At 40.7% G+C, this 23,073-nt stretch overlaps 1 protein-coding gene across 12 annotated transcripts in view; it reads left to right on the plus strand.

Moving 5' to 3' along the window:
* Nucleotides 1–23,073, plus strand: part of GPR160 (G protein-coupled receptor 160) — a 70,012-nt gene that overhangs the window by 13,685 nt on the left and 33,254 nt on the right. The window lies entirely within an intron of this gene.

Below are 23,073 nucleotides of genomic sequence, written 5' to 3' on the forward strand. Positions count from 1 at the left end.
GACATGACTGAGTGACTGAACTGAACTCTTGTGAGGCATTTGAATTGTTCCGATCCGTTTGGGGCGGGAGTGTTCTGTAGGCTATTTTAAGTATACCAAAGTGAGCTGCTCAGGCTATGCTTACTTCCTTCAGCTCTGGTTATTTCCTTGTGATGAATTCCTGGAGTGGAGATCCTGGATCAAAAGGCACAGACCTTCTAAACAGTGTTTAAAAGACAGCAGGAGTATAGGAAGGACCCTGACAGATACCCTTCCAGGCACTGGACAGTGTGGTCTGTAGACACATTCTCTGGGGAGCAGCAAGCATGGCTTGTTTATCATCACGCGCATCAGGGCCCCTCTCAGAGCAGGTTCTAAGTGGGACTCCTGGAGGTTTGGGGAGAGAGAGGGGAGTTACCTGAAAGATGGGTGACTACCTATGATGGTTTCTTCCTCCTGGCCAGAGTTTTCTGCATGTTTTCTCTTGCCTTCCAGTGGAGCAGCAGGGCGTGAAGTTAGTTAGTGGAGGCCTGACATGACAGCCTCACTTACTGGTCCTGGACCTGCTGGACCTGACTGGTACCAAACTTGTTTTTGCTTCATGAATCTGGGACTGTTGGGTCAGCTGACACTTTCCCTCCCAGGAGCGCACCAGGAAATTCATGTTAAACTGTGTGCTGAAAGGTACACTCAGATCCTGTCATGAAGAAAAAGTGAAATATCAACATCATTTTTGTGATTGAGGCACAATTTGAACTTGGATGCCAGGAATATGTTTTTGGCCCTTTATAAATATGTTTGGAGTAGGTCAGTGAATAAATATGCAAAGAATGAGTTTGATTATGTTAAATAACATATACATGTTAAGTATATGTGTCTATCATTTGACATAATTAAAACATTTTTAAGCTGAATATTAAATCATTAGCCACTCATTTGTATTAACTACTTGACACATTATGATTTCCAGATAGACACACACATACCATACCGTCTGGACCTAAGTGTGCTTGACTCAGAGTTTGTCTACAGCAAACAGACTTTTATGAATGAAATACAGTATACAATAGCAAAACAAAAGTGGCTTCTTTTGTCAACATAATGGTTGTTAGCTTCCTGCATATTGTATGTCTCAGTAGTTTGTTCTTTACAATAGCTGTTATCATAGCTTGTATTCCACTGCTTGATTATACCACCATATATTTATCTATTCTTCTTGGAAGACCATTTAGGTTGTTTTCAGTTTGGGGTTTAAATGAAGAAAACTGCTGTGAACTTTCTTTTACAAGTCCTTTTTAAAAAACACAGTTTTATTGAGGTGCAGTTTGCATACCGTAAAATCCAGCCATCGTTAAGTTCTTTATTGTTACAGACGTGTACAGCGTCACTCCCAAAGTTCCCTCATACTAACTTAGTCCCTACTCCTAAACCCAGGCAGCCATTGATCTGCTTTCTGTCTCTTGCCTTTTCTGGATGTTTCCTATAAATAGAATCCTAGTATATGTAGGTTTTTGGTGTCTTGTTTCTTTCACTTAGCAGAATATTTTTGAAGTTCATCAATTTTAGCTCAGTCAGTAAAGAATCTGCCCGCAATGCAGGAGACCCTGGTTCAATTCCTGGGTGGGATTGCTGGAGAAGGGATAGGCTACCTACTCCAGTATTCTTGGGCTTCCCTTGTGGCTCAGCTGGTAAAGAATCTACCTGCAACGCAGGAGATCTGAGTTCGATTTCTAGGTTAGGAAGATCCTCTCAAAAAAGAAAGGCTACCCACTCCAGTATTCTGGCTGGAGAATTCCATGGACTGTATAGTCTGTGGGGTTCCAAAGAGTCAGACATGACTGAGCGACTTTCACTTATCAGTAGCTTCTTCCTTTGTATCATTGAATAGTATTCAGTTTTATGGATGTACCACATTTTATTTCTTCACTAGTTTATGAACATTTAAATTGTTTCTGGTTTTTGGCTATTATAAATAATGTTTCTATGAACATTCATGTAAGATGTACGGCGGTCTACATTTTTATTTCTCCTGGATAGATTCTTAGGAGTGTAATTACTAGATTCTATGGTAAGTTTATGTTTAACTTTTAAAGTAAACCGTTTTCCAAAAGTGGCTATACAACGTTAGAGTCACACCAACAATGTATGATGGTTTTGATTTCTCCCTGTTCTTGCCAGCACTAGATATTGTTAGTTTTTTTTTTTTTTTTTTTACCATAGCCATTCTCATGGATATATGAGAGTATCTTATTACAGTTTATGTTTATGTTTTTTTGGCTACACCACTCAGCTTGCTTGCAGGATTAGTTCCTCAACCAGAGATTAAACCCATACCCCCTGCAGTGGAAGCCCAGAATCCTAACCACTGGACCGCCAGGGAATTCCCTTATTAAAGTTTGAAAAGATTTACTAATGAAAAATCTAGACAGCATATTAAAAAAAGAAGAGACATCACTTTGCTGACAAAGGTCCATATAGTCAAAGCTATGGTCTTTCCAGTAGTCATGTTTGGATGTAAGAGTTGGCCCATAAAGAAGGCTGAGTGTTAAAGAATTGATGCTTTCAAATTGTGGTGCTGGAGAAGACTCTTGAGAGTCCCTTAGATAGCAGGGAGATCAAATCAGTTAATCTTAAAGGAGATCAACCCTGAATATTTATTAGAAGGACTTCTGCTGAAGCTCCAGTACTTTGGTCATGTGATGAGAAGAGCTGACTCATTGGAAAAGACCCTGATGCTGGGAAAGATTGAGGGCAGGAGAAGGGGACGATGATGAGAATGAGATGGTTGGATGGCATCACCGACTCAATGGACATGAATTGGACCAACCTCTGGTAGATAGTAAAGAACAGGGAAGCCTGGCGTGCTGCAGTCCTTGGGGTCGTGGAGTCGGACATGACTTAGGGTCTGAACAACAACAGTGACTAATGATGATTAGCACCTTTCCATGCGCTTTTTTTTTTTTTTTTCTAAAAAAGAAAGTGAAAGTGTTAGTTGCTTAGTTGTGTCCAACTCTTTGCAACCCCATGGAGTGTAGCCCACTTGGCTTCTCTGTCCTTGGGATTTCCCAGGCAAGAATACTGGAGTGAGTAGCTATTCCCTTCTCCAGGGATCTTCAACCCAGGTCTCTTGCATTGCAGGAAGATTCTTTACCATTATTATTTATCATTTGTGTATCTGCTTTGGTGAAATACCTAGTTAAATCTTTTGCCCATTTTTTATTTGGGTTGTCATCATAATACAGAGTTTCAAAACTTTTTTATATTCTTTAAAATATTCAAATATCTTTGAATAAAAATATGCAAAATTTTTAAAAAATTCTAGAGGCAAGGGTTTTATCATATGTATATGACATGCAGATATTTTCTGTAAATCTATGACTTTTTACTTTCTTAATGATACCTTTTAAAGAGAAAAGTTTTCAATTTTGATAAAGTCTAAGACAGCAATTTCTTTTGTTTTATGGCTTGCACTTTTAATTACATATCTAGGAAATATTTCCTAACTATGTGCAAGCCTTTTTTTTTTTTAATAGACTTTATCTTCTAGAACAATTTTAAATTCACAACAAAATTGAGCAAATGTACAATTTCCAAGAGAGATATCCCATATATTTCCTGTCTCTTTGTATGCATTGCCTTATTATCAACATCTCCAGTCAGTGGTACATTTGTTACAAAATGAACTTGGATTGACACATCATAATCACCCAAAGTCCATAGTTTGTATCACAGTTCTCTCTTGGTATTGTATATTCTATGGGTTTGGACAGGTGTATAATGACATGTCAGAGAAGGCAGTGGCACCCCACTCCAGTACTCTTGCCTGGAAAATCCCATGGACAGAGGAGCCTGGTAGGCTGCAGTCCATGGGGTCGCTAGGAGTCAGACACGACTGAGCGACTTCACTTTCACTTTTCACTTTCATGCATTGGAGAAGGAAATGGCAACCCACTCCAGTGTTCTTGCCTGGAGAATCCCAGGGACGGGGAAGCCTGGTGGGCTGCCGTCTATGGGGTCGCACAGAGTCGGACACGACTGAAGCGACTTAGCAGCAGCAGCATAATGACATGTATTCACCATTATAGTATCATACAGAGTAATATTGGAAATACTTTGTGCTCCACCTGTTCATCCCTTCCTCCCCTCTGCTGCTAAGTCACTTCAGTCATGTCCGACTCTGTGTGATCCCATAGACGGCAGCCCACCAGGCTTCCCCGTCCCTGGGATTCTCCAGGCAAGAACACTGGAGTGGGTTGCCATTTCCTTCTCCAATGCATGAAAGTGAAAAGTGAAAGTGAAGTCGCTCAGTCGTGTCTGACTCCTAGCGACCCCATGGACTGCAGCCTACCTGGCTCCTCTGTCCATGGGATTTTCCAGGAAAGAGTACTGGAGTGGGTTGCCAGTGCCTTCTCCATCCTCCCCTCTAACCCTTGGCAACTACTTATCTTTTTACCATCTCCATAGTTTTGCCTTTTCCAGAATGTCATATAGTTGGAACCATACAGCATATAACTTTTTCAGATTGGCTTCTTTCACCTAGTAAATGCATTTTTAAGGTTCCTCCATGTCTTTTTATGGCTTGATAGCTTTCTTTCTTTCTTTTTTTTTTTTTAAATGCTGAGTAATAAGTTTATCTACCTTTTGAAGGATATCTTGGTTTCTTCCAACTTTTGGCAGTTATGAATAGAGCTGCTGTAATGACTTGTGTGTAGGCTTTTGTGTGGACAAAAGTTTTACACTCCTTTGTGTAAATACCATAGAGGGCAACTGCTGTTTAATTTTGTAAGAAAAGAATATGTTTAATTTTGTAAGAAACTGCTAAGCTAAACTGTCTTAAGTGGCTGTACCATATTTCCACGAGCAGTGAGAGTTCCTGTTGCTCCACATAACTCACTAGCATTTGGTATTTTCATACCAGTCTCTTTGTGGACATGTATTTTAGTTTCTCCTGGGTAAATATCTAGAAGTACTGGATCATAGGATAGATGTGTATTTAAATGTCAGACTTTTCCAAGGGGTTGTACCATTTAATACTTTTGTGTCTTTTCTGATATTTAATATTTGTCTTATTTTAGCCATCTTGATGGATGTGAAATTGTATGGCTACATGCTTTTAATTATCTTTTTCCTGATGACTAATGATGTTGAGCATCTTTTCACATGCTGTTGACCATTTGTTCATTTTCCTTTTGAACTGTCTTTTCAAGTGTTTTGCCACATTTTTGTTTTGAGTAGTTTGTCTTTTTTATTATTGATTTTTAGGCACTATTGATAGGTAGGTAGGTAGACTGCCTGGTAGTCTGAGCACACATCCTTTGTTAGATATTTGTGTAGTGAATATTTTCCCCCAGTGTGTCTCTTGCTTTTTCATTTTCTTATATAAAGATTTTAACTTTAATGAGTTTTCTTCTTAATTTTTTCTTTTATGGTTGTTGCTTTTGTGTTTGCTTAATAATTCTCTACTTACCCCCAAGGTTGCAAAGATTTTCTTCTTTGTTTTCCTTCTAGAGGCTTTAGAGTCTTAGCTTTTATGTTTAGGCCGATGATCAGTCCCAAATTAATTATTGAGTGTGGTGTGATTGAGCGCCTCCTTTTCCATACAATTGTGCATTTGATACGTTTGATACAGAGCCATGTATTGAAAAGGCTTTCCTCCGTTAAATTGCCGTGGTACTTCCTTGTAAATCAAGTGCACTGTTGGAACTCTCTGTTACGTTTGTTCTTAAGCTAGTACTGCACCATCTTCAGCTCTGTAGTTTATCAGTCTTGAAATCAAGGTGGTGTAAGCCTTTCAACTTTGTTCTTTTTCAAACATTTTCAACTGTTCTGGCCCTTTGCGTTTTCTTTTTTTAAATTAATTTTTATTGGAGTATAGTTGCTTTACAATGTTGTGTTAGTTTCTGCTGTATAACAAAGTGAATCTTTTGCATTTTCATATACATTTTAGAATCAACTTGTCAATTTCTACAAAAAAACCTGGTTGGATTATGATCAGGACAACACTGAATCTACCAATTTAGGAAGCATTGAGATCTTAAGAGTATTAATCTTCCATAGACATGGTATATCTTGCCATTTATTTACATCTTTAGTTTCTCTCAGCAGTGTTCTATAGCTTTTAGTATTGATGATTTGTACATATTTTAAAAGATTTATCCCTACTTTTTTTTTTTTTTTTTTTTTACATTTTAGAGTCATCTAAAATCTATTGTGTGGAATTCCCTGGTGGTCCAGTGGTTAAGAATCCCCCTTGCCATGCAGGGGATGCCGGTTCAGTCCCTGGTCATGGAACTAAGATCCCACATACTATGGAGTAACTTCGCCAGTGTGCCACAACTATTAAAGACTGAATTCTCTAGAGCCTGTGTGCCACAACTGGAGCGCCCACATGCCACAGCTGGAGAGTCTGCGCACTGCAATGAAAGATTCTGAGTGTCACAACTAAGACCTGATGCAGCCAAATAAATAAATAAATAGTAGGATGTATACACACACATACATACAGTTTTAAAAATTGATCTGCCATCTTACTTAACTTAGCAATTCCAGTAAGTTTTGGGTATATGCCTTAGGATTTTCTATATATATTGTTGTTGTTCAGTCACTCAGCCGTGTCCAACTATTTGTGACCCCATGGACTGCAGCACGCTAGCCTTCCCTGTCCTTCACTATCTCCCGGAATTTGCTCAAATCATGTCCATTGAGTTGATGATGCCATCCAATCATCTCATCCTCTGTCACCCATTCTCCTCCTATCTTTAATCTTTCCCAGCATCAGTCTTTTCCAATGAGTTGGCTTTTTGCATCAGGTGGCCAAAGTACTGGAGCTTCAGCTTCAGCCTTAGTCCTTCCAATGAATATTCAGGACTGATTTCCTTGCTGTCCAAGGGACTCTCAAGAGTCTTCACCAGCATCACAGTTTGAAAGCATTGCTCAACCTTCTTTATGGTCTACCTCTCAGATCCATACATGACTACCGGAAAAACCATAGCTTTGACTATACAGACCTTGGTAGGCAAAGTGATGTCTCTTCTTTTTAATATGCTGTCTACATTGGTCATAGCTTTTCTTTCAAGAAGCAAGCGTGTTTTGTTTTGTTTTTTTTACCCCCCACCAGGGAACAAGCATCTTTTAATTTCATGGCTGCAGTCACCGTCCACAGTGATTTTGGAGCCCAAGAAAATAAAGTCTGTCACTGTTTTCATGTTTTCCCCATCTATTTGCCATGAAGTGATGGGATGAGATACCATGATCTTTGTTTTTTGAATGTTGACTTTTAGGGCAGTTTTTTCACTCTTCTCTTTCACCTTCATCAAGAGGGTCTTTAGTTCCTCTTCACTATCTGTCATAAGGGTGGTGTCATCTGTATATCCGAAGTTATTGATATATCTCCCAGCAGTCTTGATTCCAGCCTGTGCTTCATCCAGTCCAGCATTTCTCATTAAGTACTCTGCATATGAGTTAAATAAGCAGGGTGACAATATACAGCCTTGGCATACTCCTTTCCAACTTAGAACCAGTCTGTTGTTCCATGTCTGGTTCTAACTGTTGCTCCTTGACAACATACAGGTTTCTTAGGAGGCAGGTAAGGTGGTCTGGTATTCCCATCTCTTGAAGAATTTTCTACAGTTTGTTGTGATCCACACAGTCAAAGGCTTTAGCATAGTCAATGAAGCAGAAGTAGATGTTTTTCTGGAATTCTGTTGCTTTTTCTATGATCCAGCGGATGTTGGCAATTTGATCTGAGGTTCCTCTGCCTTTTCTAAATGCAGCTTGTACATCTGGAAAGTCTCAGTTCATGTATTATTGAAGCCTGGCTTGAAGGATTTTAAACATTACCTTGCTAGCATGTGAAATGAGTGCAGTTGTATGGTAGCTTGAACATTCTTTGGCATTGGAATGAAACTGACCTTTTCCAGTCATGTGGCCACTGCTGAGTTTTCTAAATTTGCTGGCGTATTGAGTATAGCACTTTAACAGCATCATCTTTTAGGCTTTGCAGTAGCTCAGCTGTAATTCCATCATCTCCACTAGGTTTGTTTGTAGTGATTCTAAGGCCCTCTTGACTTCACACTCCAGGATGTCTGGCTCTAGGTTTGTGATCATACTATCATGGCATCCAGGTCATTAACAACTATTTGTACAATTCTTCTGTGTATTCTTGCTACCTCTTCTTAATATCTTCTGCTTTGGTTAGTTCCATACCATTTCTGTCCTTTATTGTGCCCATCTTTGCATGAAGTGTTCCCTTAGTATCTCTAATTTTCCTGAAAAGATTGCTAATCTCTCCCCGGCTATTGTTTTCTTCTATTTCTTTGCATTGTTCACTAAAGAAGGCTTTCTTATTTCTCCTTTGGAACTTATCTCTCTTATCTTTCTTCTTATCTTATCTCTTATCTTTCTTATCTCTCTTATCTATTCTTTGTAACTCTGCATTCAGAGGAGTATATCTTTGCTTTTCTCCTTTGCCTTTCACTTCTCTTCTTTTCTCAGCCATTTGTAAGGGCTCCTCAAACACTTTGCCTTTTTGCATTTCTTTTTTCTTAGGGATGATTTTGATCACCACCTCCTGTACAGTGTTAGGAACCTCCATCCATAGTTCTTCAGGCACTCTGTCTATCAGATATAATCCCTTGAATATGTCACTTCCACTGTGTAATCATAAGGAATTTGATTTAGGTATGCCTGAATGGCCTAGTAGTGCTCCCTGAGCTGTGCATGTGTGGTAAGTCACTTTAGTCATGTCCAACTGTTTGCAACCCTATGGACTGTAGCCCACCAGGCTCCTCTGTCCATGGGATTCTACAGCCAAGAGTACTAGAGTGGGTTGCCATGCCCTCCTCCAGGGAATCTTCCCGACCCAGGTCTCATTCATCTCCTGCTTTGGCAAGCAGGTTCTTTACCACCTGGGCCACCTCATAAGCCCCAGTGGTTTTCCCTACTTTCTTCAATTTAAGTCTGAATTTTGCAGTAAGGAGTTTATGATCTGAGCCACAGTCAGCTCCTTGTCCTTTTTTTGCTGACTGTATACAGCTTCCCCATCTTTGGCTGCAAAGAATATAATCAATCTGATTTCAGTATTGACCATCTGATGCTATTATGTGTAGAGTCATCTCTTGTGTTGGAGGAGGGTGTTTGCTATGACCAGTGCATTTTCTTGGCAAAACTCTGTTAGGTTTTGCCCTGCTTCACTTTTTACTCCAAGGCCAAACTTGTCTATTATTCCAGATATCTCTTGACTTCCTACTTTTGCATCCCAGTCCCCTATTATAAAAGGTCATCATTTTTTGGTGTTAGTTCTGGAAGGTCTTGTAGGTCTCTATAGAACTGTCAACTTCAGCTTCTTTGGCATTAGTGGTTGAGGCATAGACTTGAATTATGGCAATATTGAATGGCATGCCTTGGAAAGAAACAGAGATCATTCTTTCATTTATGAGATTGCACCCAAGTACTGCATTTCGGGCTTTTTGGTTGACCATGAGGGCTACTCCATTTCTTCCAAGTGATTCTTGCCCACAGTGGTAGATATATTGGTCATCTGAATTAAATTCACCCATTCTTGTCCATTTTAGTTCTCTTCTGTTCAGTCGCTCAGTCATGTCCAATTCTGTGACCTCATGGAGTGCAGCACACCAGGATTCCCTGTCCATCACCAATTCCCATAGCTTGCTCAAACTCATATCCATTGAGTCAGTGATGCTATCCAACCATCTCATCCTCTGTCGTCCCCTTCTCCTCCTGCTCCCAATCCCTCCCAGCATCAGAGTCTTTTCCAATGAGTCAACTCTTTGCATGAGGTGGACAAAGTACTGGAGTTTCAGCTTCAGCATCAGTCCTTCTAATGAATATTCAGGACTGATTTCCTTAAGGATTGACTGTTTTGATCTCCTTGCTATCCAAGGAACTCTCAAGAGTCTTCTCCAATACCACAGTTCAAAAACATCAATTCTTTGTGCTCAGCTTTCTTTATAATCCAACTTTCACATCCATACATGATTATTGGAAAACCATAGCTTTAGAGGGACCTTTGTCGGCAAAGTAACGTCTCTGCTTTTAGTATGCTGTCTAGGTTGGTCATAGCTTTTCTTCCAAGGAGCAAGTATCTTTTAATATCATGGCTGCAGTTGCCATCTGCAGTGATTTTGAGCCCAAGAAAATAAAGTCTGTCACTGTTTCCATTGTTTCTCCATCTATTTGCCATGAAGTGATGGGACCAGATACCATGATCTTTGTTTTTTGAATGTTGAGTTTTAAGTCAGCTTTTTCACTCTTTTCTTTCACTTTCATGAAGAGGTTCTTTAGTTCCTCTTCACCTTCTGCTATAAGGGTGGTGTCATCTGCATATCCGAAATTATTGATATATCTCCCAGCAGTGTTGATTCCAGCCTGTGCTTCATCCAGTCCAGCATTTCTCATGATATACTCTGCATATAAGTTAAGTAAGCAGGGTGACAATATACAGCGTTAGCATACTCCTTTCCCAATTTAGAACCAGTCTGTTGTTCCATGTCTGGTTCTAACTGTTGCTTCTTGATCTGCATACAGATTTCTCAGGAGGCAGGTAAGGTGGTCTGATATTTTCTACAGTTTGTCATGATCTACACAGTCAAAAGCAGAGACATTGCTTTGCCAACAAAGGTCCATCTAGTCAAGGCTATGGTTTTTCCAGTGGTCATGTATGGATCTGAGAGTTGGACTGTGAAGAAAGCTGAGTGCCAAAGAATGGATGCTTTTGAATTGTGGTGTTGGAGAAGACTCTTGAGAGTCCCTTGGACTGCAAGGAGATCCAGCCAGTCCATTCTAAAGGAGATCAGTCCTGGGTGTTCTTTGGAAGGGATGATGCTAAAGTTGAAACTCCAGTACTTTGGCCACCTCATGCAAAGAGTTGACTCATTGGAAAAGACTCTGATGCTGGGAGGGATTGGGGGCAGGAGGGGAAGGGGACGACAGAGGATGAGATGGCTGGATGGCATCACTGACTCGATGGACGTGAGTTTGAGTGAACTCCGGGAGTTGGTGATGGACAGGGAGGCCTGGCATGCTGCGATTAATGGGGTCGCAAAGAGTCGGACATGACTGAGCAACTGAACTGAACTGACACGGTCAAAGGCTTTGGCATAATCAATAAAGTAGAAGTAGATGTTTTTCTGGAATTCTGTTGGTTTTTCTATGATCCAATGGATGTTGGCAATATGATCTCTGGTTCCTCTGCCTATTCTAAATCTAGCTTGTACATCTGGAAGTTCACAGTTCACATACTGTTGAAGCCTGGCTTGAAGAATTTTGAGCATTACTTTGCTAACATGTGAAATGAGTGCAGTCGGGCAGTAGTATGAACATTCTTTGACATTGCCCTTCTTTGGGATTGGAATGAAAACTGACCTTTTCCAGTACTGTGGCCAATGCTGTGTTATCCAAATTTTCTGGCATATTGAGTGCAGCACTTTAACAGTGTCATCTTTTAGGATTTGAAATAGCTCAACTGGAATTCCATCACCTCCACTAGCTTTGTTCATAGTGATGCTTCCTAAGGCCCACCTGACTTCACATTCCAGGAAGTCTGGTTCTCAGTAAGTGGTCACACCAACATGGTTATCTGAATCATGAAGATCTTTTTTGTATAGTTCTTCTGTGTAGTCTTGCCACCTCTTCTTAATACCTTCTGCTTTTGTTAGGTCCAAACCATTTCTGTTCTTTATTGTGCCCATCTTTGCATGAAATGTTCCCTTGGTATCTCTAATTTTCTTAAAGAGATCTGTAGTCTTTCCCATTCTATTGTTTTCCTCTTTCTTTGCATTTATCACTGAGGAAGGCTTTCTTATCTCCTTGCTGTTCTTTGGAACTCTTCATTCAAATGGGTATATCTTTCCTTTTCTACTTTGCCTTTAGCTTCTTTTCTTTTCTCAGCTACTTGTAAGGCCTCCTCAGACTACCATTTTGCCTTTTTGCGTTTCTTTTTCTTGGGGGTGGTCTTGATCACTGCCTCCTGTACAATGTCATGAACCTCTGTCCATAGTTCTTCAGGCACTCTATCAGATCTCATCTCTTGAATCTATTTGTCACTTCTACTATATAATTGTAAGGGATTTGTTTTAGGTCATACCTGAATAGTTTTGTACTTTTCCCTACTTTCTTCAATTGAAGTCTGAATTTGGCAATGAGTTTGTGATCTGAGCCACAGTCAGCTTCTGGACTTGGTTTTGCTTACTGTATAGAGCTTCTCCATCTTTGGCTGCAAATAATATAATCAGTCTGATTTTGGTATTGACCATCTGGTGATGTCCATGTATAGAGTGTTCTCTTGTGTTGTTGGAAGAGGGTGTTTGCTGTGACCAGTGCGTTCTCTGGGCAAACCTCTGTTAGCCTTTGCCTTGCTTCATTTTGTACTCCAAGGCCACATCACCTGTTACTCCAGTTATCTCTTGACTTCCTTCCTTTGCATTCCAGCCCCCTGTGATGAAAAGGACATCTATTTTGGGTGTTAGTTCTAGAAGGTCTTGTAGGTCTTCTTTGGACTGTTCAGCTTCTTCAGCATTACTGCTTGGGGCATAGACTTGGATTACTGTGATATTGAATGGCTTGCCTTGGAAATAAACAGAGATCATTCTGTCGTTTTTATGATTGCACCCAAGTACTGCATTATCAATAACCTCAGATATGCAGATAACACCACCCTTACGGCAGAAAGTGAAGAAGAACTAAAGAGCCTCTTGATGAAAGTGAAAGTGGAGAGTGAAAAAGTTGGCTTAAAGCTCAACATTCAGAAAACTAAGATCATGGCATCCAGTCCCATCACTTTATGGCAAATAGATGGGGAAACAGTGGACACAGTGGCTGACTTTATTTTTCTGGGCTCCAAAATCACCGCAGATGGTGATTGCAGCCATGAAATTAAAAGACGCTTACTCCTTGGAAGGAAAGTTATAACCAACCTAGATAGCATATTACAAAGCAGAGGGAGGTAGGAGGGGGTTCAGGATGGAGAACACATGTACACCATGGCAGATTCATGTCAATGTATCGCAAAACCAACACAGTATTGTAATTAGCCTCCAATTAAATAAATTAAAAAAAAAAAAAAAAAAGCAGAGACATTACTTTGCCAACAAAGGTCTGTCTAGTCAAGGCTATGGTTTTTCCAGTGGTCATGTATGGATGTGAGAGTTGGACTATAAAGAAGGCTGCTGCTGCTGCTAAGTCACTTCAGTCATGTCCGACTCTGTGCAACCCCAGAGACAGCAGCCCACCAGGCTCCCCTGTCCCTGGGATTCTCCAGGCAAGAACACTGGAGTGGGTTGCCATTTCCTTCTCCAGTGCATGAAAGTGAAAATGAAAGTGAAGTCACTCAGTCGTGTCTGACTCTTAGCGACCCCATGGACTGGAGCCTACCAGGCTCCTCCGTCCATAGATTTTCCAGGCAAGAGTACTGGAGTGGGGTGCCATTGCCTTCTCCGAAAGAACACTGAGCGCCAAAGAATTGATGCTTTTGAACTGTGGTGTTGGAGAAGACTCTTAACAGTCCCTTGAACTGCAAGGAGGTCCAACCAGTCCATTCTAAAGGAGATCAGTCCTGGGTGTTCATTGGAGGGACTGATGCTGAAGCTGAAACTCCAGTACTTTAGCCACCTCTTGAGAACAGCTGACTCATTAGAAAAGACCCTGATGCTGGGAAAGATTGAGGGCAGGAGGAGAAGGGGACGACAGAGGATGAGATGGTTGGATGGCATCACCTACTTGATGGACATGGGTTTGGGTGGAATCTGGGTGTTGGTGAGGGACAGGGAGGCCTGGTGTGCTGGAGTTCATGGGGTCGCAAAGAATCAGACACAACTGAGCAACTGAACTGTATTTGGACTCTTTTGTAAACAATGAGGGTTACTCATTTCTTCTAAGGGATTCTTCTCACAGTATTAGATATAATGGTCGTCTGAATTAAATTTGCCCATCAGTCCCTTTTAGTTCACTGATTCCTAAAATGTCGAGGTTCACTCATGCGATCTCCTGTTTGACCTCTTCTAATTTACTTTGATTCATGGACCTAACATTCCAGGTTCCTATGCAATATTGCTCTTTATAGCATCGGACTTCACTTCCATTGGACTTGACTTCGCTGGTGGCTCAGACGGTAAAGCGTCTGCCTACAATGCAGGAGACCTGGATTCGATCCCTGGGTCGGGAACATCCCCTGGAGAAGGAAATGGCAATCCACTCCAGTACTGTTGCCTGGAAAATCCCATGGACAGAGGATCCTGGTAGGCTACAGTCCATGGGGTCACAAACAGTCAGACACGACTAAGCGACTTCACTTCACTTCACTTTCACCTCCATCACCAGTCACATCCAAAACTGGGCGTTGTTTTCACTTTACTTCACTTTCACTTCCATCACCAGTCACATCCAAAACTGGGCGTTGTTTTCACTTTGGCTTCGTTTCTTTATTGTTTCTAGAGTTATTTCTCCACTCTTCTCTAGTAGCATATTGGGCACCTACCGACCTGGGGAGTTCATCTTTCAGTGTCCTATCTTTTTGGCTTTTCATACTGTTCATGGGGTTCTCAAGGCAAGAATACTGAAGTGGTTTGCCATTTCCTTCTCCAGTGGACTGTGTTTTGTCAGAACTCTCCACCATGACCCATCTACCTTGCGTGACCCTACTCAGCATTACTAATAGTTTCATTGAGTTCAACAAGGCTGTGATCCATGGGATCAGTTTGATTAGTTTTCTGTGATTGTGGTTTTCAATCTGTCTGCCCTCTAATGGAGAAGGATAAGAGGCTTATGGAAGCCTCCTGATAGGAGAAACTGACTCAGGGAAACTGAGTCTTGTTCTGATGGGTGCAGCCATGCTCTGTAAATCTTTAATCCAAGTTTCTGTTGATGGGTGGGGCTGTATTCCCTCCCTGTTGTTTGACCTGAGACCAAACTATGGTGGAGGTAATGAAGATGATGGTGGCCTCCTTGAAAAGATCCTGTGCAGGAACTGCCCTGCTCAGTGCCCCTGACCCTGCAGCAGGCCACAGCTGAGCCATGCCTCTGCCAGAGACTCTTGGACACTCACAGGCAAGACTGGGTCAGTCTCTTGTGGGGTCCCTGCTCCTTTCTCCTGGATTGGTGTGCACAAGGTTTTGTTTGTGCCCTCCAAGAGTCTGTTTCCCCAGTCCTGTGTAAGTTCTGTAAGGCCCGTGTAAGGCCAAATCCCACTGGCCTCCAAAGTCAAATTCTCTGGGAGTTCTCAGTCCCTTTGCCAGATCCCCAGGTTGGGAAAGCTGTTGTGGGTCCTAGAACTTTCTTAACAGTGTGAGAATTTCTTTGGTATAATTCTGCAATTTGTGCGTCTTCCACTCAGCAGCTCTATGGTGGGGTTAATGGCGACCTCCTCCAAGAGAGAGGGCTTATGCCATAGGCTGTGTGACCTAGGTAGCTGCACCCAGAGCTTCTGCCCCTGCAGCAGGCCACTGCTGAACAGAGTGTCTGGCTCAGTCCCTGTGGGGTCTCTGGGTCCTGGTGCACACAAGGTTTTGTTTGAGCCCTCTGAACATCTTTGGCGATTATGGGGTTTGAGTCTAAACATGATTTTGCCCTTCCTACCATCTTGCTGGGGCTTCTCCTTTGCCCTTGAACCTGGGGTATCTTTTTTTGGTGGGATGGAACATTGTCCTGTCGATGATTGGTCAGCAGTGAGTTGTAATTTTGGAGTTCTTGCAGGAGAAGATAAACGTCATCTGCAAAGAGTTTTACTTTATCCTTTCTAATCTCTATGCCTTTCCCCTCCCTTGCCTTGTTCTTTTAAGGAAAAGGTGGTCAGTTTTTCACAATTAAGTGTGATGATAGCTATAGATTTTTAAATAGATAGCCTTTACCAGGTTGAGGAAATTTCCGTCAATTCCTACTTTGCTGAGAGGTTTTATTGTGAATGGATGTTGAATTTTGTCAAAGGCTTTTTTCTGCATTTCTTAAGATGATTATATGATTTGTTTTTCTTTATTCTGTTCATGTGAATATGTCTCTCTTTCATCTTTTGGCCCTTGTTCATCATGTCTAATTAGGGAAAAGACCACTGTTACTATTTCTAACACTTTAACATCTTGGCATGATGCATGGGATGTAGGTTCAAGAGCATGATTTAGACAGTTTGAATCCAATAATCTCCATAAAGTGTTTTATAAACTGAAAGGCACCATATGTATTTAGATAGAACTGACTTAAGGGACCTACCTGCTCTCCAAAACTTCTCTTAATCTCTGAAACTTCTGCCATTAGTCTCATGCTTAAAAAAATCAATGTGAAGATAACAGAACTGTGCACAATGAGATTTTGACCTTAAAAGGTCTTGCTTCCTACTTGTTGAGCTTGGGAGACCTGACTTACAGGTATGACAAAATACTTCCATTTAAGTGTCCAGTAATATTAATTAAAAACAATTGTCAAAAAAAAAAAAAATCTGTATATTCATTGCCTATGTCCCAGTTTTTCATTGACCTGAAAATTCTGGGGGACTTAGAAGTCTATGGTTCTTGGTCTAAGCACTGGAGAAATCAGTGACTTAAAAGGAATATCAAATAATTTTAGATGGAGCTGTCACCTTCCCAGACTTCATTCAAGCTACACTACAAAGTTACAGTGATCAAAACAGGATTGTATCGGCACAAAAACAGATTATAGATTAACGGAACAGGATAGAAAACCCAGAAATAAATTCACACACCTATGGTCAATTGATCTATGACAAAGTAGTCAAGTATATACAATGGAGAATAGACAGTCTCTTCAATAAATGGTGCTGGGAAAACTGGACAGCTACATGTTAAAGAATGGGATTGAAATATTTCATCTCACCATTTACAAAAGTAAACTTAAAATGGGTTAAAGACTTAAATGTAAGACCTGAAACCATAAAGATCCTAGAAGAGAACATTGGGAGAACATTCTTTGACCTAAATTGTAAATTTTTTTTTTTTTTGGATCTGTCTTTTAAGGCAAAGGAATAAAAGCAGAAAGAAACAAATGGGACCTAATCAAACCTAAAAGCTTTTGCATGAAGAAACCATCCACAAAACAAATAGACAACTTACTGAATGAGATAAAATATTTGCAAATGATATGGCTGACAACTGTGGTGCTACAGAAGACTTTTGAGAGTCCCTTGAACAGCAAGGAGATCAAACTAGTCAATCCTAAAGGAAATCAGTCCTGAATATTCATTGGAGGGACTGTTGCTGAAGTTCCGGTACTTAAAGTGGCCAGCTGATGTTAAGAGCCAACTCATTGGAAAAGATCCTGATGCTGGGAAAGATTGAAGGCAAAAGGAAAAGAGGATGGCAGAGGATAAGATGGTTAGATAGCACCACCAACTCAGTGGACATGAATTTGAGCACTCTGGGAGATAGTGAAGGACAGGGAAGCCAGGCTTGCTGAAGTCCATGGGGTCACAAAGAGACACGACTTAGAGACTGAACAATGACAAAGGGCTGACAAGGGGTTAATATCCAAAATAAACAGCTCATACAATGCAATATCCAAAAACAAACAAGCCTAATCAAAAATGGGCAGAATACTTGAACAAACATTTTTCCATAGAAGACATACAGAGCTCAACATCACTAATTATTCCAGAAATGCAAATCAAAACCACAGTGAGATATCACCACACACTTGTCTGAATGGCTGAAAAGGAACACAAATAACAAATGTTTGCAAGGGTATGGAGAAAAGGTAACCCTTGTACACTTTCGGTAGAAATGTAAATTGGTACAACCTGTATGTAAACACTATGGAAGTTCCTCAAAAAACTAGAAGTAAAGTTGCTGAATGATCCAGCAATCCCACTCCTGGGTGTATATTTGAAAAGACAAAAACATGAATTCAAAAAGACAACACTGCACCCCAGTGTTCATAGCAAGCGCTGTTTACAGTAACCAAAATACAGAAGCAATTGAGGTGTCCATCAACAGATGAATGGATAAAGAAGATATGGTATATGTATACAGTGGAATAGTACTCAGCCATAAAAATGAAATCCTGCCGTTTGCAGCAATGTGAATGCACCTAGAGGATGTTAATGCTTAGTGAGATAATTCAGAGAAAGACAAATACTGTATGATAAGCCTTTGACTGTGTGGATCACAATAAACTGTGGAAAATTCTTCAAGAGATGGGAATACCAGACCACCTGATCTGCCTCTTGAGAAATTTGTATGCAGGTCAGGAAGCAACAGTTAGAACTGGACATGGAACAACAGACTGGTTCCAAATAGGAAAAGGAGTACGTCAAGGCTGTATATTGTCACCCTGTTTATTTAACTTATATGCAGAGTACATCATGAGAAACGCTGGACTGGAAGAAACATAAACTGGAATCAAGATTGCCGGGAGAAATATCAATAAACTCAGATATGCAGATGACACTACCCTTATGGCAGAAAGTGAAGAGGAACTCAAAAGCCTCTTGATGAAGGTGAAAGAGGAGAGTGAAAAAGTTGGCTTAAAGCTCAACATTCAGAAAACGAAGATCATGGCATCCGGTCCCACCACTTCATGGGAAATAGATGGGGAAACAGTGGAAACAGTGTCAGACTGTATTTTTGGGGGCTCCAAAATCACTGCAGATGGTGACTGCAGCCATGAAATTAAAAGACGCTAACTCCTTGGAAGGAAAGTTATGACCAACCTAGATAGCATATTCAAAAGCAGAGACATTACTTTGCCAACAAAAGTCTGTCTAGTCAAGGCTATGGTTTTTCCAGTGGTCATGTATGGATGTGAGAGTTGGACTGTGAAGAAGGCTGAGCACCGAAGAATTGATGCTTTTGAACTGTGGTGTTGGAGAAGACTCTTGAGAGTCCCTTGGACTGCAAGGAGATCCAACCAGTCCATCCTAAAGGAGATCAGCCCTGGGATTTCTTTGGAAGGAATGATACTAAAGCTGAAACTCCAGTACTTTGGCCACCTCATGCAAAGAGTTGACTCATTGGAAAAGACTCTGATGCTGGGAGGGATTGGGGGCAAGAGGAGAAGGGGATGACAGAGGATGAGATGGCTGGATGGCATCACTGACTCGATGGACATGAGTCTGAGTGAACTCCGGGAGTTGGTGATGGACAGGGAGGCCTGGTGTGCTGCAATTCATGGGGTCGCAAAGAGTTGGACACGACTGAGCGACTGATCTGATCTGATCTGATAATGTATATGTAGAATCTAAAAAGTAAGACAAATGTATATAGCAAAAGAGAAACATATTCACAGATTATAAAAGCAAACTAGTGGTTACCAGTTGGGAGGGGGAAGGAAGGAGGAGCAATGTAGGGGTATGGCATTAAAAGAGATACAAACTACCATATATAAAATACATAAACAGCAAGAATATATTTTATAGCACTGGAAATTATAGCCATTATCTCATAATAACTTTTAATGGAGAATAGTCTGCAGTCCATGGGGTCGCGAAGAGTTGGACACGACTGAGTGACTTCACTTTCACTTTTCACTTTCCTGCATTGGAGAAGGAAATGGCAGCCCACTCCAGTGTTCTTGCCTGGAGAATCCCAGGGACGGGGGAGCCTAGTGGGGTCACACAGAGTCGGACACAACTGAAGCGACTTAGCAGCAGCAGTAGCAGTCTGTAAAAATACTGACTCTCTGCTGTGCACCTGAAACTAATGTAATATTGTAAATCAACTCTACTTCAATAAAAATAATAAAATTAATCAATGTGAGATGTGTGTTATATTTTCCAAATCCTGAGAGAATGGGAAAAAACCAGTGGGTGTTTATGGTAGTAGAGTAAGCTGGCATAGGTCTGGAATGCTGTTGTCGATGACTTACAGGACAACTAGACCCCAGGTTGATTGGGTAGCCTATCCCAGATTGTTGCAAAAGTGATCTTCCTTAGGTGGCCTAGTTTACTTTCTCAGCAATAACCAACAAAGCCACAGTTTTAGAAACTATAGACAACTGAACTTGAGCAATGCCATCATCTGTGAGTCATCCCAAGAGCTCGGGACTGCTGGTGCGTGCGGTCTCATTGAGTGCAGGTTTCTGATTGGTACTTTCCAGATCATTGTACGCTTAAACCACTTCCTTTGCTTAAGAGCAGGGCTAAAGTTGAGGATAATCGTTGAGAACTAGGAAGCAGTCTCTAGTTCAAATGTCCTTTGAGGACTAAGCCTCTTTATAAACATGTTTACTGAGCATTAGTCCCATATATATTAGGACATTTCTGGTGGTGATGCAAACACTAGCTCCCAAATAACATGTCCTACTTTTGAACAACTCCCAATCTTATAACCCTCTAATTATTGCTCTTATGAGCACTTTTCCCATATGTGTTAACTTCTTTAGGTATATTCCTGTTTATTGATATCATTCTTAAAATTTAGTGGCAGGGAACTCAAATAGGGGCTCTGTATCAACCTACAAGGGTGGGATGGGGAGGAAGATGGGAGGGAGGTTCAAGAGGGAGGGGACATATGTGTACCTATGGCTGATTCATGTTGATGTTTGACAGAAAACAGAAAAATTTTTGTAAAGCAATTATCCTTCAATTAAAAAACAAATTAAAAAATATTTTAATTTGGTGTCAAAAGCAGTATAAGGTATGGAACTCCTTTCTTCTTAGTTGTGAACATTGCACTTGTGTTAATCTATTTGTTCCCACCAAAATGATAAAGAGATGAATATACATGTGTGGAGTTTGCAATAAGTAAGACATAGTCACATTATGAGGGAAGGATATAGGAAAATATACATCATTAGAATGTTAATTTACAAACAAACCTAGAGCATTGGGTAAAAACTAATGATAGCCTTATGGAAAACTGAATCTCATCAATGTAACCTAATTTTTTCCAGAACATTGTAAGGATCTGGAGGAAACAGGGCACATACATCTTGACTTTCTCATGCTGTTGATTTAATTATGAATAACATCAGCAGCAGCAACCCAGGGAAGCATAGTTTAGCTTATATGTTACCACAGTCAGATGGTGGGAAGGTCAGAGACATTAATGATGTGCTGCTGGTATGGAGTAGCACTTACCAGTTAACCCTTCAGAGGTGAGTCTGGGACCAACCAATTCTTTTTTTTTTTTTTTCCCAACCAATTCTTTATTAAATAAACTTTAATCTTGTGTAATATTTGTGTGCCAGAAATACTGGAAACAGAAGTCAAAATAACCTGGATAAATTAGGTACTTATAAACTGAACAATGTCAAATGAAGGCTAATTTTGTAAGCAGGAAGTTCACATTGGAGAATGGTTGGTTTTTTGTCTGTTCCTGGCAGAAAGAGCCCCTGGTCAGGGTGAATCACGAGGTAGTTGAACCATCGATAACTATAATATGTGTAAAGTACCACATCTTATAAGCCAGGGCTCTGGCTAAGGATACTTACATGAGGTTGAGAGCAGCCAAAGATACAGTGAAGGCTTACAGTGGATAAAAATTTTGAAATAGAAGCAGGGACATATGCAGCTAGATGGGAAGGATATGAAAAAGAAGCAAGTGGAAGTATTTTGTATTAAGTAGAATAGGCTAAAATGCTGTAAAATTAGGTAAAAAATACAGTGGCTCAAATTGAGTACGAGCTGGTTTCTCTCATGTGACAGTCCTGTGTGAGCATTTGCAGCCCTCTATGCCCAGCTGATGGTAGCTCTGCTGCCTTCACCATGTGTCCTTCAGAGTTGCTCTGGTTGCTTAGAGAAAGAAGGATGAGTTTTGCCCTGAAACGGCAGACATCACATCTGCCCACATCCCATTGGCGAGAAATCAGTCACTTGGCCATTCCTAACTGCATGGATGACTGGGAAATATAGGTCAGCTGTGTGCTTCAGAAAAGAAGAGAGCACAGACTTTGAGAACCAGTAACCATTTCTGTCAAACCTCTGAGAAACAGCAGTTGAGTTGACAAATTCTTTTTTCAGTTTTCTTTTTTGATATGGACCATTTTTGAACTCTTTATTGAATTTATTACAATATTGCTCCTGTTTTGTGTTTTTTTGTTTTTGTTTTTGTTTTTGTCCATGAGGCATCTTAGCTCCCTGACCAGGGAGTGAACCCATACCCACTGCCTTGGAAGGCAGAGTCTTAACCACTGGACCACCAGGGAAGTTCCAACAACAGAGAATTTAATATTAAACCATCATTCAAGAATGGTTAGCAGTCCCTGTGGAGGAGAATATGGCAATATCTGACAAAAGTGTATAAGTAAACATTTACCCTTTCACCTGGCAGTCTCACTTATAGTAATTATTCCAGAGGAAACACCTCCACAAATCACTTTTGTAGAAAGTACTTAGTAACTATAAACCAGAAACAAGTGATAAAGAGTGGGTGGATATGGGTGGAGGAAATAACAGTGGGAATGGGACTTTTCTGAGTATGTGTTTTTATATAGTTTTTACTTTGAACCATGTAGATATTTAAATATTCAACTACATAAAGTTAAAAATGAAAACAAATCCTGAAATTTAATATGCAAAAAACAACTAATAATCAAAACCAGTATATCAAATTGATTATTGTTGTTGTTCAGTTGCTCAGTCATGTCCAACACTTTGTGACCCCATGGACTGCAGCGTGCCAGGCCTCCCTATCCTCACCATCACCTAAAGGCATGGCTCATAGCTTCATTGAGTTATACCAGCCCTATTCACCATGACAAGGCAGTGATTCGTGAAAGGGATCAAGTTGATTATACAACCATAAATTTTGTTATTCTTGTTGTTCATTCACTAAGTTGTGTCCAATTCTTTGCGACCCCGTGAACTGCAGTGCACCAGGCTTACCTGTCCTTCACTATCTCCCAGAGGATGAGATGATTGGATGGCATCACCGACTCGATGGACATGGGTTTGGGTGGACTCTGGGAGTTGGTGATGGACAGGGAGGCCTGGCGTGCTGCGGTTCATGGGGTGACAAATAGTCGGACATGACTGAATGACTGAACTGAACTGAATATTCCATTGTGTGTATGTACTGCAGCTTCTTTATCCATTCATCTGTCATTGGACATCTAAGTTGCTTCCATGTCTTAGCTATTGTAAATAGTGCTGCAGTGAACATTGCAGTACATGTATCTTTTTCAGTTATGATTTCCTCA

Source organism: Bos grunniens, chromosome 1, assembly GCF_055505025.1.
Source record: "Bos grunniens cultivar Pamir isolate PY7600 chromosome 1, Bosgru_T2T1.0, whole genome shotgun sequence".
Taxonomy (NCBI): Eukaryota; Metazoa; Chordata; class Mammalia; order Artiodactyla; family Bovidae; genus Bos; species Bos grunniens.